This window comes from Anarhichas minor, unplaced genomic scaffold (assembly GCF_050575085.1).
Source record: "Anarhichas minor isolate MPS153535 unplaced genomic scaffold, ASM5057508v1 ptg000094l, whole genome shotgun sequence".
Lineage (NCBI taxonomy): Eukaryota > Metazoa > Chordata > Actinopteri > Perciformes > Anarhichadidae > Anarhichas > Anarhichas minor.
In genome coordinates, this window is record NW_027466540.1 from 639,310 (window position 1) to 656,529 (window position 17,220).

At 39.1% G+C, this 17,220-nt stretch overlaps 1 protein-coding gene across 1 annotated transcript in view; it reads right to left on the reverse strand.

Moving 5' to 3' along the window:
- Window positions 1–6,212, reverse strand: part of LOC142939175 (tenascin-R-like) — a 44,640-nt gene extending 38,428 nt beyond the window's left edge. The window contains exons 1-2 of the mRNA XM_076082394.1: window positions 2,439–6,212; window positions 2,269–2,332 (exon numbers count right to left, since the gene is read on the reverse strand). The gene's annotated coding sequence lies outside the window, so the exon portion shown is untranslated. The remainder of the gene's footprint in view (window positions 1–2,268; window positions 2,333–2,438) is intronic.
- Between the last annotated feature and the right edge of the window lie 11,008 nt (window positions 6,213–17,220).

Below are 17,220 nucleotides of genomic sequence, written 5' to 3' on the forward strand. Positions count from 1 at the left end.
ACACACAAGATAGCGGCAAATTGAAAAGAAGTGAGAGTTAAATCCTTCAAGGACGGAGCGATTCCCTTCAACATGGTGTGATTAAAACAAAGCATCTTTGAACGTCCCGTTATTCTCCGAGGACGTCAGAGAGCCGTCACACATCGTTGGACTGATGGAAGTCATTACTTTCATTGAGGGTTCACAGATTTATCAGAGTTTTCTAAACAAAATGACGTAGAGGACAGAGAGGACAGAGAGGACAGAGAGGATAGAGAGGATAGAGAGGACAGAGAGGACAGAGAGGATAGAGAGGACAGAGAGGACAGAGAGGATAGAGAGGACAGAGAGGACAGAGAGGACAGAGAGGATAGAGAGGACAGAGGACAGAGCGAACTTTGGGAACTTTATTCGTTTTGCAGGTATTTGTTCATAAATAAACCCAAAGTATTGGAGATATTAAACATTTGGATCTCCACAATCAGTAGGATTCTTCTGTGAATCTTCAATGCTTCAATTCATCAAACACTTGTTTAAATATAGAGGACGGACAGACGGACATCCCTCGAGCGACGCCGCTAGCGTGGCTAAAAATGACAAGCGAAAATAAAAGAGTTATTGCAAACTGGGAGAATATTGGGCAGTTTAAAAAAAACACAAGTCTTATTGTGCGGTTACATCATGTCCCATTTAGCCCGGAGCTCCTCTGGATGCAGGACTGTGTCGTCTACACCAGAACCAGCTGGTCTGAAACTAGTCCACTTGGCTGCTCCGTGACTTGGTTCGTAGGCGGCCTGTCGACCTGCAGCCTCAGTGATCGCAGTGAGATTTTCAGGGTTCAAGTGAAACTGAAACAGCGCTCTGTGGTTGGAGGTGTGAGTGTGAGTGAGGTATCGTTTCCTCCACTTCCTGTGTGCTGCACACTCACCGCTCTGTGTTTCTAACCTCTAACCACAAACACCACATCTGAGCATCGAGGAGCTGCAGTGTGAGAAGTGAAATATTTAAATACAGCCACAGTGAAGAGGTTTCTGATATCAGTCCACCACTTCAACTGAACATCTGAGACGGTAAAAAGGCGACTCCTCTGGTTGTATAGAAGTCTATGAGAAAATGACTCTACTTCTCTCTTGATTTATTACCTCAGTAAACATTGTAAACATGAGTTTATGGTCTCAATCTCTAGTTTCAAGTGTTCTTCAACACAGCATGATGTTCATTTAGTACATTATGGTCCATTTAGAGTCACACAGACCATAAAGCAGGGGATGCTTTAGGGCGGGGCTACACGGTGATTGACAGGTCTCTACCAGAGACGTATACGGCGTCTCTACGTCACTCCTCCTCAGTCCAGATATGGTCACTTCCTGTTTATTGGCTGCAAAAAAGTCCACAAACCAATGAGTGACGTCACGACTACGTCCACTTCTTATATACGCTATGTGGTTGCATTGGAAGTAAATTGTGCATTGTCAATTGTGTAATTCCAAAGGAAACTAGCAACTTGTTGAATGCCGACGCACACACACACACACACACACACACACACACACACACACACACACACACACACACACACACACACACACACACACACACACACACACACACACACACACACACACACACACAAAACACATGCAGAGCCGTGAGGTAAAACCTCTCCACCAATCAGCTGCCTGCCAGACTGGGCAGATGTGGAGACACTGAACTCTTTCACATTCACAACAGCTTTAGTCGGATAGACCTGCAGGAGTGGTACGACTCCTACACTGAGGCACTTACTTAAGGATGTTATATCGAGTCCCTGTAAATGTTGCCTTGGTTAAGGACAGACATAAAGTAATTTACTCAGAAATAGAAGAAGCTAAACAGTAGAACGGGACGACGTAGCAGGATGGTGAGAGCGGCGGCCATTTTTATGTGTACCATTGCGTGGACGAACTGCTGTAAGAGCTAAACCGAGTTACATCACGTCACGGACGCACTGAGGTTTTGCAGTGTCAGCACGGAGATAACACGCTTGTGTTAATGTGACTCATTATATTAAGATATAAACAACTATAAACAAGTACATGGCAGCTTCAATCCAAAAACATTATTTTGAACATCATAAGACACAAACACGTGTTCCACAACAACAGCAGGACCTTTGCAAAGAGAAAATTATTTTCTCTGACTTTGAAATGATTCGGGCCAAACCTGTCAACTTTTAAAACGTATTATTTGACAATGATAAAGTTTTATGTGGGGACAAACTGTGTTTTGGTTGGAGCTGTGGGTAGTTACCTCGTACGTTAGCCACCGAGCGGCCTCCACACTCTGGTTTGTCCATCTCACAGAGAGACTGGACCTGGAAGAACATCAAGAAACAGCTCGGCTATCGCTCCTCTGAGAGCTGAAGAGAGGGATGTGGGGGAAGAGTTTACAAGACGGACAGGGAAAAAATGTCTGCCTACCTTTTCTTCGTCCTCTCCATCATTCCTTCACCATATGGGGCTCCTCGTCTCATAAACGGCAGAGGGACAGAAACCTGGAGCAGCCAGGAGGTGGAGGACACGACCTCTGACCGACAAGAAGATGAAAAACAGAGAAAATTTACCAAAACAGACAAAAGTCAAAGCTTCATGTGTTAAAGCTGCATTCTCTCTAGTGTCCACCAGGGGGCGACTCCTCTGGTTGTATAGAAGTCTATGAGAAAATGACTCTACTTCTCTCTTGATTTATTACCTCAGTAAACATTGTAAACATGAGTTTAAGAGTTTCAAGTCTTCAAGGTGTCTAGTTATGCGTTTGTTAGTTTCACTGTCTAGGATCGGGTAACTTCTGCCACCGTTAGCACATTGACAAATGTCCTGGCTGTCTGACGGACAAAAGCTGAATGTCTCTCAGTGATGTGACGTTTGTCTGTGGAGCTGGACGGACGTCAGTGACGGGGGTCGTCTTTGTTTTGGCTGAGTAACGCTGTGGGAAACAGACTTCCTGTGAGCCAGCACCGGGATGCTTGTGAAGTTACTCAAATGTCAAATGTTAACGGTCAGCAGTGTGAAGAGGTTTTCTGCATCTTTGCACATTTTGCAGACTTCGTCCTGCAGCCAAGTAGAAAATACTGCTTTTAGTGTCGGTGTCTGAATACAGGTCTCAGTCTGCAGACCACTGTCTGTGAAAAGCTTAAAATAACTGAATTTTAATTTTACTGGATGTTTATAGAGTAGAGTTTGAGATTGTGTTTCTTTACTCACATAAAATCCTCTCAAAACGTTCTACTTGTTTTTTAGATTTATTCTTGTGATTACGATGAACTTTCTTTAATTCCCACAGTCATACAAAAAGTCAATTATCCTCTTTCATTGAAATGCAGACGTTGAGCTGCAGAGACGTTGTTGGCTTGTTCCCAGGAAGCTGAAAGCAGCCTTTGTGACGGCGGAGAGGAGGAAGAGGATTTTCCTCTAAAGGAATTCAAACTATTGGGTGACGGATGGAGCAGCAGAATGTGAATAATGCCGAGAGTCACACCGAGTGGGAATCAGAGGAGGAGGAGGTGTTCCGCACATGTCGAGAAGAAAAGTCAAGAACCAGGAAGACAACAGATGTTTGTGTTGATTTCATGAACGTGAGAACCAATCAGCAATATCTTGTTTTCAGCGTTTGTTTTTAAAAGTCGTAGCTAAAAAAAATAATGCTGCGTAATTCGTAGATATGCCACGAATTTATACCGCATGTTATCCACGTAAACATGAACGAGCACACGGGGATGATGGGAGTCAACGTATCCTCATGCAACTGTTCGGATGACATCCTACGAAAAGTTCCTCATTCTTCGTGTGTTTTCCTACAAAAGTCTTCAATAATAAACATATTGTCGTTTGGGTTAAAATGACGTGACGAATAAATCAACGTTGACTTCTCGTTTCACGCGAACAGCGGCCTCCTGGAGGACAGAGAGACGGTCGTTGGACTCATCCACATCAAAGGTTTGTGGTTTTAGGATCTTCATACTTCCTCGTTCATGGTGACGTGGATAACATACAAAATAAAATAATGTGGGATATCTACTAATTACGGTGCATTATGTATCGTGGGTGTATCTACGAATGCTGGATGAGGGGCGAGTCCGACAAACCGCCATCGTTGATTTATTTGTGATGTAACTTGCGTACTTCAGTAACAGCACTTCTGTAGTTATTTTAACCCAAACGACATCTTTTACTCAACCCAACGAAGTAGTTTTGTTGCCTAAAACTAACCGCGTTTCCTGTGAAGAAGGAAGTTTATTTTGAAAAGCCCGTATTCATGTAACGAGCGGAAATTGACACGTTAGCTGGATTTAGCAGGAAAAGGTGAGTAACTTTCAGTAAGATATTAAACGAACCGTTGTTTGAGGAAACGTTGATCCTGGAGAGGTTTCCTGTTAAAATTACACAAAAACAAACTAATCCAGCGATGGCACCATTACTGCGATGGAGAGTCCTTTTGACCCTTTTCTTTGCATTTTAGGTTTCACCAGAATCCGACCCGGTGGCTCCGATGACGAGCATCAAGAATAACTCTATAGAAACAGACCATCTTCTCTCTGATGGTCTCTCTACTGATGGAGGTCTGATAGAGGACCAGGACTACACTGAGACTGGTTCATATAGAGGATCAGGACTACACTCAGACTGGTTCAGGACTAGTTAAAAGTTCCTCACTGTCACTTTAAGTTCGATTGACCCTAAAATGTAAAGTAGAAAATATAAATAAGATGACGTGGTTTTGTCTTCCTCCACATCCTTCCGTCCCGGGTCTGAGTGAACCTGGACTACTTAAACGGTTCCAGTCTGCGATCCAGACGTGGAACCCGGTCTGTCCTCCGGGACGGATCCCGTTGAAGACAACAGCAGCAGATCAACAGCTTCTGAAGTCACATCTGTAATGTGAGTTCATGTTATCATCGGGGGGGGGATCGGTAACTGAATATTTAAGTGCTGCTGGAAGGACGAAGAGCAACAGTGATGTCATGCAGGGCAGCTTTCCAGAAGGCATCATCATCACCTTCATCATCATCATCATCACTGCTGGACTAAACTCTCTGTAAGGAGATGAAGCCGCCTCCACACTCCGTCCTCAGAGTCTGGATCTTTCTTCTCTGAGATATTCTGAAGGGAAACGTTCTCTTTTCACTTTTCACACTTTGAGGTCAGAGGTCAGAGATTTGGGGTGCGTCCACTGCTCACATTTGCACAAAAACAGGAGAGGAACACTTGAGATCACTGAGCTAGAAGCTGAGGACTTTGGGGATTTGGAGTTGTTCTCCTTAAAGGAATAGTTCAACACTCTGGATGTTTAAGATGAGAAGACGAAAGCTGAATATTTGGATTGTCAAAGGAGGAACACGGTTACGTGTTTATAGAGAGCTAATAGGAATAAAAAGCTGCGTTTCTTTACCCAAGAGCACGATATTCTGTTAATCATCACCACCTCAGAAAGACCTGAGCTATCCCTTTAAGACGATGCTGCATCTGTGCGTCTGTCAGCTTGTTTTGGTGTTTTTTCTGCTGCCAAAAATGACCTCAGTAGGTCGCAGGTCACAGATGCAGGTTACACGATGACAGCGTGTAATAACTGGATTTAAGAGTGAACACTTTAATGATTTCATACCTCAGTCACAGTCTTGAACACCTTCTCTCCAAACACTAACACAGCACGGAGCGCCACAACAAGCTGCAGCCATGAAACACATCATCCTCTCTGCTCCTAAAGCCCACGCTTACATGTTTCTTCTTATCACAGCTGTTGCTCCTGTCGTGTGATACGCGACATATAAATGGGGCATTCTTCACTTTTTCACTTCGGTATTTAATATCAAAAGCACAAGAGTAAACAGAGAAACCTCCCGTCTCTCCTTCAGCTCACAGAAGTGCTTTTATATCCAAAGTAGGACCGCTGCTTTACATTTTAAATATTTGCCTTTCGTTGGATTTCCTTCCTCAAATAAGCGAATTAAAGCACAGTGAACACAGCAAACAGCTTGTTTGAATGAAGACAGGAGGGTTAAGGCTGCTGTTAATGTCAATATTCCTGCAGTGTGTCGGGTTCTATTAGTTTCTGTGACTTTATTATTGAGTAAAAAAGGTTCAGTGATGAAGACAAGGAAAGTTTCTTAACTTCAAGTGTAACTTTAGTCCGGGAAATGATCTACAGATTTACTTTTAAACATTATGTTACGCAACGGCGTGACGCACCGAGGTAAAGCAACGAGGTAACGCAACGAGGTAAAGCAACGAGGTAAAGCAACGAGGTAACGCAACGAGGTAAAGCAACGAGGTAAAGCAACGAGGTAAAGCAACACCGTAACGCAACGTATATATATATAAATGTTTTTTTTAGAAATGTCAACGTTTTTTCCCGGCGACGTAGCGGTTTATGTTAAACATGTCCAACACACATAAAAACAACAGAAGGCCCGTTCTACCAGGTGAGCTAGCAGGCGCCCCGAGTACAGCAGTGGACCCGGGTTTGAGTCCGACACACGGCTCTTTGCTGCAAGTCGTCCTCTCTCTCCCCTTTCCTGTCTGTCTACGCCGATAACAGCAGATAACAAAGATGTTCTTAAACATTTTGTGTCTTTTCTGAGTAACTTCAACATTTGACTTTGACACAAGAGACGTCGTTCATTTTGTGTCCAAACCCACAAACACAACAAGTGTCTCTGTGTTCAGACCTGCAGCTGATTCAAAGGAGACAGACGGACATTAAACTGCAGAACTGAGTTCAAACTGTGTGTTTCTTCCTGGAAAGAGGAAATAGTTTCATGACTAATATTTACTCTGCTGGAAAGCTTCATGAATAACACACACTGTTAAACAAGCTGTGTGAGGGAAACAGTCCAACCAGAGAAAAGCTCCTCAGTCATGTTGAAGAGACCGTTTGCACCCAAAAGCTCATTCAGAAAGGTATTGACAACTTCACTGTCACTTTAAAGATATAAATCTTATAGTATCTCCAGAAAACGGTTTGTTCAAAGCCTCCTGAGTTGCATTAAAAGCAGAAAATCAAACCAGAAGATTGAGAATAAATCTTGTTTCTTGTAGAATCTTCTGGTGACATTCAGATCAGATTAAACGAGTCTTACTCTTCCTCGTCTTACTCTTCCTCCTCTGCTCTTGGTCGGCCATGCTTGCTGGTAAAAGGGGGTGTGGCTCTAGTGCAGTCCACTTTAGATGACGTGGTACTCTGTGATTGGCTCAGAGACATCCAATCAAACACCTTCGTGCGTCACATGACAGTAATCGTAGATCTAGACATCCTAGAAGAGTCCCATCCATTAGAGTGCTCGGGGGATCCGAGCAGTTGAAGTAAAGATTATATTAATATTTAATAGATACAAACAAAACTTTAACTTTTCAGCCGTTTAGTGTCAGTTACAGACGATTAATAGAATTATACAGTTCAGTTAAATTTGTATTGTGTACATATATAGTTAATTAATATAGTTTTCTTCATTTTTGGTCACCTTGCTGCCGGTTCAGGTTTCTATCTGTTGACACAAATCACTTGATAATTATTTTTCTCATTTGTTTATGAAAATAAAAACCTTTTTTTTTAATCCACAAACTCGCTGCTCAGCTCTCAAACAAGAATCACAGAGCTGAACATAATCATTATATTCACTGAAGAAATACATAAACATGAGACTCCTTCTCGATGTAATCCAAAGCACTAATCTCACCACAACGTCCCTTTAGTGGCTGTTCTGGAGCTTTCAACCGTATTACATGATCTTCATCATCAGATGGAGAATGGATCCTTTTAGAGAGAAGCTCTGGACTTCTTCATAGTTCTGTCTTCAGTCTTCTCTCGTTCTCAGAACATAGAACGTATAATAAAGATAAAGATAGAAGATTGATTGAGCTGAAATAAAATGAGCACGTTGTGTTTATTGACTTTATTACACACAGACACATGTGACTCCTGTGTTGCATTAGAGATGCATATTTCACTCACAGCTGTTTCAACCATCAGTGCAGACCTCAACATCTGGCTGAGGGGGGGGGCACATGACTGCATCGCACCTCCTCTAAAGCCCCCCTCTGAAAACACAGCTGTCAGATTAATGGTTCCCAGGAGAGAAGCCCCCCCTCTGTTTACATTATCACGCTTCTTATTAGTGACGGAGTTACTTTACTTCTGTAAACAGGTTTCAGGACTTTGATGCAAACTGAATCTGTAGCGACCACTAGAGGGCGCAGATGTGCAGATGTGATCTTCATGAGGAGGTGAAGAAGAAGAAGAAGAAGAACCGCGGGAGCGACACGTTAACGCAACATACAAATGTGATTAATATTCGACCTCAAGACATTTACTAACTTTGATTTAAAGTTTTTTTTATTTGATAAATTTATAAAAATAAATCACATTATGAACCATAAAAGGAGAAAATATACAAACAAACAAATACAAATAGTTTTTAAAAACATCCGTATACATGAGGCCTAGTTCGTACTGTTTCATGTAATATGCATCAACTGATACTTTGATCCTCTTACTCATAAAGCCGCTGTGCAGAGGATTGTGGGTCAGAATAGACGGAGGACGAGCTGAGTAGCTCGATGTTGGGAAGCAGGTTCCAACTTTGAGGATTTTGTTCTACAGGGCAGAACATCTGACTTCATTTATTTTTCTTGACTCTCCCACTGACTCGGTGTCTCTTTGTCTCGACCCAAAACATCCTCTTTGTCTTCTTCTTTCTGCAGCAGATCAGACGTCTGAGTGATCTCCGTAAAGACATCAAAGGTTTCCACATTATGAACCTTCTGACGCTCTTCACTGCTGCTAGGATTATAGTTCCACGTGTTTATTTCCAGGTCGGAAGGAAACGTCATATTGTCAGCTGGTTTGAGGAGGTCCAGGTCCAGATCCAGGTCCAGGATCAAACTGTCCCCCCTTTGGTGTCAAACTGTGAACAAATTGATCTGCTGGAGTTCTGCAGTAAAACTTGAGGTATTAGATCAAAAGTGCTGAGTGTAAAGAGTCTTTACTGGGTTACTGCCTCAAACACAGTAAAAGTACTGCAGTCGGACTGTTAAATGTTGCCATTTTTGCAGTACTACTACTTCTGTATTGTACTCGCAGGACTAACGTATCAGTGTCTCTGCCACAATAAACAATATTTCATGTTTTCTAGTTTTCTACAACTTTCACCATCTCAAATTTTTCCTCCAAACAGTTTTATTTCACATCCATGTTTGTCCAAAGTGTCCCCACTTCATCATGTTATCCTCTTAGATATTTGTGTTAATATGTCATAATATACATATTAATTATTGAGTTATTAATAGTTCATCTTTTTTATACATACTGCAAACAAAACATCCGACTCGCCAAACTACATAAAAGGGAACCTTGAACCGCTCACAGCCGTCCTCAGAGCAACCAGCTCCTCGTCTGTTGACTCGCATCTCAAACGCATGACTCTAGAAATCATCACACGGCTGTAAACAATATAAAAATACATAATGCACAGATTGGAGTTCATCGTCACTGATAAGAAGCTGCATAATAACTGCATTAAAACAGGGATTACATTTAGAATCATTACTATTTTGCTGCATATTCCTTTAAACGTTGACAGCTTGATGATGTGGAGTGAGAATGAGTTTAATCTGTTTGTGATGAAGTGAGGTTTGGCCTCGTTCTGTTGGAAACACTGAAGAGCGACTCGGCAGGACGCTGAACTGTTGAGTTCAACTCCGCTGATGAGTTTTTCATGTGAGACGGACGAACACAAAAACACCGTAAAACCGTTTTATTGAGGAAGAGACAAACTGTTCTCTGCTTCAGAACGACGCGTAGAGATCTCGCTGTGATGTGATGTGAGGAGGAAGAACCGGAAACTGCTGGAAGTGCCCTTGAGCAAAACTACTTTAATGTATTCTGCTTTAGAGAGACAGGAGAAGACAGTGGAGGACAACACAGAACCAGAGTTTTCATAGGATAAATATTAAAGTTGCTCTCCACCAATGTAACTTCTGCTCAGCCTGTAAGAAGCAGTTCTGTATTATATTATATATAATATATCATCAAATATTATATTGTATATAAAGGTGTTAACAAAAAACCACCCAGGGGGTTCTACTGAGAACCCTTTTATATTCAAAGGGTTCTATCTAAATACTGTTGTAATCCAGGGTTCTCTGGATTAAAAGGGTTCTTAAACTTTTTGAAGGAAAGAAAGAGTTCCTCTTCTTGAGTTTTGATTTATTTTTAGACTTGAAAGTCGTCATCAGACGCTGACTCGAGTGACATCACGTGAGGTCGTTGATCAGACTCCGTCTGGAGACGCTGAAGGTTTACTACACGTGCAGTGAGGTATTAGCATCTGTAGCTCTGTGTGTGTTCCCTTGTCATCGTGATAACATGAATAAATAAACACAAATTAAAATGTTGATTATTTCGTTCGTATCCAACGACGGCTCTCATCACGTTTAACTGCAGCGCTGCCAAAGGCTGCATGTTTATTGTCCGTTTAGTGAAACTGCAGCGTGTTTATAACGGAAAATATGCTCACGTTCACAATCTGTACACTAGCTCTCACACATACTGTGTGTATATATATATATATGTATATATATATATACACACATACTGTGTGTATATATATATATATGTATATATATATATACACACATACTGTGTGTATATATATATATATGTATATATATATATACACACATACTGTGTGTATATATATATATATGTATATATATATATACACACATACTGTGTGTATATATATATATATGTATATATATATATACACACATACTGTGTGTATATATATATGTATATATGTATATATATATATACACACATACTGTGTGTATATATATATATATGTATATATATATATACACACATACTGTGTGTATATATATATGTATATATGTATATATATATATACACACATACTGTGTGTATATATATATATATGTATATATATATATACACACATACTGTGTGTATATATATATATATGTATATATATATATACACACATACTGTGTGTATATATATATATATGTATATATATATATACACACATACTGTGTGTATATATATATATATGTATATATATATATACACACATACTGTGTGTATATATATATATATGTATATATATATATACACACATACTGTGTGTATATATATATGTATATATGTATATATATATATACACACATACTGTGTGTATATATATATATATGTATATATATATATACACACATACTGTGTGTATATATATATGTATATATGTATATATATATATACACACATACTGTGTGTATATATATATATATATGTATATATGTATATATATATATATACAGGCAGACTGCCTCCTATGAGGTAATCGGTTAAAACCTCGGAGTCCAAGTTATTTCCTTGGCGGTTCATAAACAGATAATTCTCCTAATTACCAGCATGTTTAAAACAATAAACAGCAATTAAAGAGGTTCAGCGGAGAGCTCGTGGGCTCATTAACTGTGTTCTTCAACATGTGGGCTGATGTTTCTGTGGGAGAATCTCACACAACAGAGTCGATGTCATCCTCTAACAGAACATAAGATGATGTTCTGGTTCTGTTGAGGCCAAGTTAACACGTGCAGCTTTAAATCTCTGTATTTCCTGTTTCTTTCTCTTTACGGGAGCTTTTTGGCCGTCGACACCAAACCCCTTAAATCTGACGCTGTAACTGAGACACGCTGCTGTAAACCTCCACATCCTGAGGGATGAAGACTGAGGACTAACAAGCTCCGAGGAGGTCGAGAGGAACATTAAAAAGCTGCCATGACGGCCATCCTCGCTTAGAAATATCTCCAACGCGTCTTCATTCAATGATGTAATGAGTTAGAGGCAGACCTAGATTTATAGATTCATAGACCTTTTTAAAGCCGGCGTCATCTAAAATATTAGCGAGCTTACAGCATTGAATTAAAACCGTTAAAAGCATCAAGATGTCTGCTTGTTGCGTGTTCGGTTTGTCAGAATCTAAATTTCAAACTCAAGTTCGGTGACCGGTGACCGTGTTAGCTGGTGACTCTTCTCTTCCTGGTGTGTGAGGTTCTGTTCATGAGCACAGAGAACTGAACGGATCATCTAGTGACTCTCGTATGTCTCTGGGTTCTTGTTGACATCTGGACACTAAACACTGGACACTAGCTGACGTGTTCTACTCCTCACTAATATCTCACGGCTCTAGAAAGTCTTTGTTCAGGTTTCATTCTCCATCTTGAATGTTCTTCACTGATCAGCAGAGAGACACCAGACGAGTGTTTGTTTCAGGCTTTGATTATATTCCTCGTTCCTTCATTTGGTTTCCACTGAACTCTGTTGAGTTTTCTTTTTCATCCACAAACGTTTCTGCTTCTGCACAGACGGAGAACGTGTTTCAATATTTAGAATTTTATATTCAAAAACTCTCCCGCTTATTTATTTTTTATACTTAAACAGAGAAGGATGAATGAATGAATGGAGCATACTGTACCAAAATATAAACTATTCATCTGAAAATACAATTATGTAACAAAACATTATGTAATAACAACTGCATTGAATTAATTACTAAACATCGAACAAAAAGTTCGGAAAAGAGTGTTTGGTAGATTATTTCTCTGTTGTAACAATGCTTCTTGGCAATAAATGTTGTACCGTTGGAAAGCCTGTTTATTTACCTTTCTAACCCCATTTGTAAGGAACCTGCATTTCTGGGATGAGCAGCACAGCGGAGTATGTGGGTTGCGCCCATGAAAGATTTGCCAAATCTTCTCTGCCGTATAGTTCAGTTCACCTGTCAATTAAACAGTGTGGGCGGGACTGAAGCTGCAGACTGAAATATCTCAACGACGACTGGATGAACTGCCATGAAGTTCATGATCCCCAGAGGATGTTTCCTTCTGACGATGGGGATCATTTGACTTTTCCTCTAGCGCCACCATGAGGTCAACATTTGTGGTTCTGAGTGAAATGTCGACAACTATACGTCCATAAATCTCTTTTTATAAGTGCAGAACTTGCCTGAGAATCGTCCCGTTTTTAAGTTTTCTTCAGTACTAAAGTACTCCGGTGATAGCTGTGTGTACATACGTGGGTACGCTGCAAACAGGAACCACTAGCGGCTAATTCTGCGTACTTATAATGGTGCTAATTCACCAAAATACAAAGATATCTCGGCTAATAACGGCTTTCTGTTTTACTTTGCAGTTTGGAATAATAATGCAGAGTTTCACTTTACGCTCAGGTTTAAATCTGTGAGGGAGACAAACAACAAATAGAGTAAGAAGAGTTGCAGAAGTTTTGCTCAATTGCTCTCTTCTCTCCGATGTCTCATTTCTTAGTTGCATTGACACACAAAGTTCACACACATTTTTCTGAAATCAGCTGTCAAAAAGTATGTTGGCTCGATGGTTTTGTCTTTGAAGAAGAAAACGAAGAGCGTCAGAGAAAGAGAGAGAACGTCTGTCATCAGATGCAGATTTAAAAGCTGCTGAGGAGGAAAACAATCTTTAATACAGACCTCATCCAACACACACACACACACACACACACACACACACACACACACACACACACACACACACACACACACACACACACACACACACACACACACACACACACACACACACACACACAGGGTATGATATCATACTGAGGATTAGAAATCAACTTATTGATGAGTTTCTCTGGCACACGGTTTACTGCGTGCGTGTTTCTTCCATTTCTAGATTTTCTTAATAAATTCTGAAGTAAATTATTTTGTCTTCTGACATTTTAATGGTGACAGTGAAGAACTGTGATAATTCTCTTTTCTATCCCTGTGGATACACTGTTTTCTCTTGTATCATAGCACACATATATGTATATATTATATATATTTACAGACATATAGATATATACATGTCTGTGTTTAACACTGCTTTGCTGACGTCTTTTCCATCAGTTTCCAGAAGCAGCAGGATGTAGAGTCTCTGTCTGCAGAGCTACGTCGCCCTCTAGCTGATACAGATATATCTACACGTATATACTGTATATAGATATAGATAGATATAGATCAGGTTCTTCTTCTTCCTTTTCTCTCACCAAGGCAACTCAAGAAGGAGTTGTTCCCAAACATCTTCCATTGAAGAATTATGGAGGTCAGCCCAGGAAAATATGATGATTTCTGGAAAAAATCAGTTGAATGTCAACGTTGTTGTATCCGGTCAGAGCGAGTGACGTAATGTACGGAGCGACTAAAGCTATGTGGTTTAATAGAGAGTATGTCAATTGAGAAAAGACTCTAAGGGTGACACAAACACAGGACTTTCACTCAGGAGACCCTTGTTCCTGTGCCATGTGAAGAGTAAACATTGTCATATATTTACTTAAGTTGCGTTATGTTACGTTGTGACTGTCTTTCAACAAGCTGATATCAAACAGATTTATGAAATGATTTTTGGTCTCTATGGGTGGATAGGAGTGGTAATCGACACGTCAAACAAACAAGACTTTCACCCAGGAAACCCTTGTTTCTGTGCCATTTCAAACTACAAGTAAACATTGCTATATATTTACTTAAGTTGCGTTTTCACGTTACATAGTCACGTTGTTACATTGTTACATTATGTTGTTACGTTGTCACGTTGTTACATTATGTTGTTACATTGTCACGTTGTTACGTAGGACTGTCTTTCACCCAGCAGACCGTTGTTCGTGTCCCATGTGAAGCTAAAAGTAAACTTTGTCTTTATGCTTGTTATGTAGCGCTGCTTCAGAAAGTCTGCTAATGCCGGTTGTTATTTATTTACTGTGATTATGTTGTTTTATGAACACAAACCATGTTTTACCGGATCTTAATCAAGTAGTTTTGTTGCCTAAAAGGAACCAATCGTTGACGTTAACCACATGAATTTATGAAATGATTTTTGGTTGAGAAATGTCAACGTTCACTGTATCTCATGGTTTTCAGAGCTGTACGATGGTTACTGCGTTGCTTTGTCTACTGAGAACTTAAACCGGTTTGTGCAAAGAGTCTGAATACTTCAGTCATATTTCAGTTTTCTCCAACACATTTGAAAACAGTGACGGACTAAAATCGGCTACTTCTGATGTTTTGTTTTTTAAAGATGTGTTGCAATATTCAAATGTGAGCTTAAACACAAACATGTGCTACTCAGAGGTGAAGCAGGACAAACTCAATGCTTCCCCCTCAGGTGAAGAACACCTGTGTTCAGATGAGGTGTGTTAGTGCCCCCCCCCCCCCCCCGGTTGTTAACCTGCAGCAGCAACTGCTTTTTACGACTCTGAACTTTATCCTACAGCAGCTCATTGAACATTTACTGCTCCACCATTAAGACGTTTAACCTGAGAGCTGAGGGCCTCAGGTGGTCTGCTGCTGGTCACGTGGTTTCTCTTCAAATGAGTTTCAGTTTTAAGGAGGTCGCCGTTTGTTGTTCTGAGAGAATTATTGGAGAGTTTGTCATCAAATTTGCTTCAGAAATAAGTGAATAAACATCAATAAATGTGCTTTGAAATCACAGAAAAGGAGTTTTTTATAAGTGCAGCACTTGTCTGAGAAAAATCCTGTTTTTAAGTTCTTTGGGTGTCAAAGTAACCCAGTGATGTTATCTGTATGTTAATGATTACACTGCTAACAGTTCAGTCGGCACATCGTTAATGGAGCCAGTTATAGAAATAAATGCAGGCTCCTGAAAGAGACGCTGTAGCCGGATTATTCCTGACATTTGGTTCAGACGTTCACGTCTGCTTCTGGATAAGATCAGAATAACTTTAGTGATCTCTGTTCATGTGGCGCATCATCAGGTCATTCCTGAATAGTGATCAACAAAAAGAAAACTGCAACATTCCTCCTTTTAATATTTACAGACTTCAGAAAACACAACTACTATCTGCCGAATGTTTGAAGTCAAGCTCTCATTTCCAAGTAAAGTTGAGCATATTTATATTTTGTTAATTGTCAACAGCTGCAAAAAAAGATTTTATTTATTAAGAAAAAGACAAAAACATGAAATAAAAGTGACAAAAACTGAAACCTCGTCTCTGCTTCTTTTATCTTCTCAACCAAACTGGAACGTACCAACTGTCGGGTAAAGGTAGGCAGAGCCAAACACAGAAAACATCAAACAAAATGATGAATAGATATGTTAAATATGTCAGAGTCCCTGCTGACATCACAGCATACCTGTGAGCTCACACATACAGGTGAGTGCTTCAGATTTAATAAAGTTATTAACCCTAACCCTCCTACATGAAGCTGCTTCACACAAACCTGGTTTCTATCAGCGGTGATCAGCGTCATTAAAACAAACTTATCTAACAGATAAACACCGTTAATGATTAAACTCAAACAGGAGATCTGATTTAGTTTATTAAATCTTTATCAAACTCAAACGCTTCGTTTCCTACAAACAATAAAAGACAGAAGTTCAGATGAGTTAGAAAGATGTATTTACATATTTAAATAATAAAAAGGACAACAAAAGTAGCAAACTGTGTGTGTGTATATATATATATATATATATATATATATATATATATATATATATATATATATATATATATATATATATATATATATATATATATATATATATATATATATATATATATATATATATATATATATATATATATATATATATATATATATATATATATATATATATATATATATATATATATATATATATATATATATATATATATATATATATATATATATATATATATATATATATATATATATATATATATATATATATATATATATATATATATCGTATTTACATCGGTACCACAGCTGTGTGTGTGGAAATCCTTTAAACGTCTGACAGTAAATAAAAACAAATGAATAAATGAAAGTGTGATTTGTGGACTCGGTGGTTTTTAACTAAAATTCTTCCTCAAACGTCACAATTCAAAGTTTGTAATTCACACATTTATAATTTCAGAAATATCAGATTTAAGGAATACAGTAAATAAGTTGCTTAAAATATGTGAAAATTAATCTATAACTATTTTGATATTCTGTCTGCGTTCAAGTTATTTTATTTAATAAAAAAGTGAATCTTTGCAGGTTTTCTGCTTTGTCTTCTAAACAATATTAATTAACTTTTCTAAATATTTTTGGATTTTATGACCCAAACAAATTAGATTTATTGAGGAAAATAACTGACAGTAAATGTATAATAATAACCAATG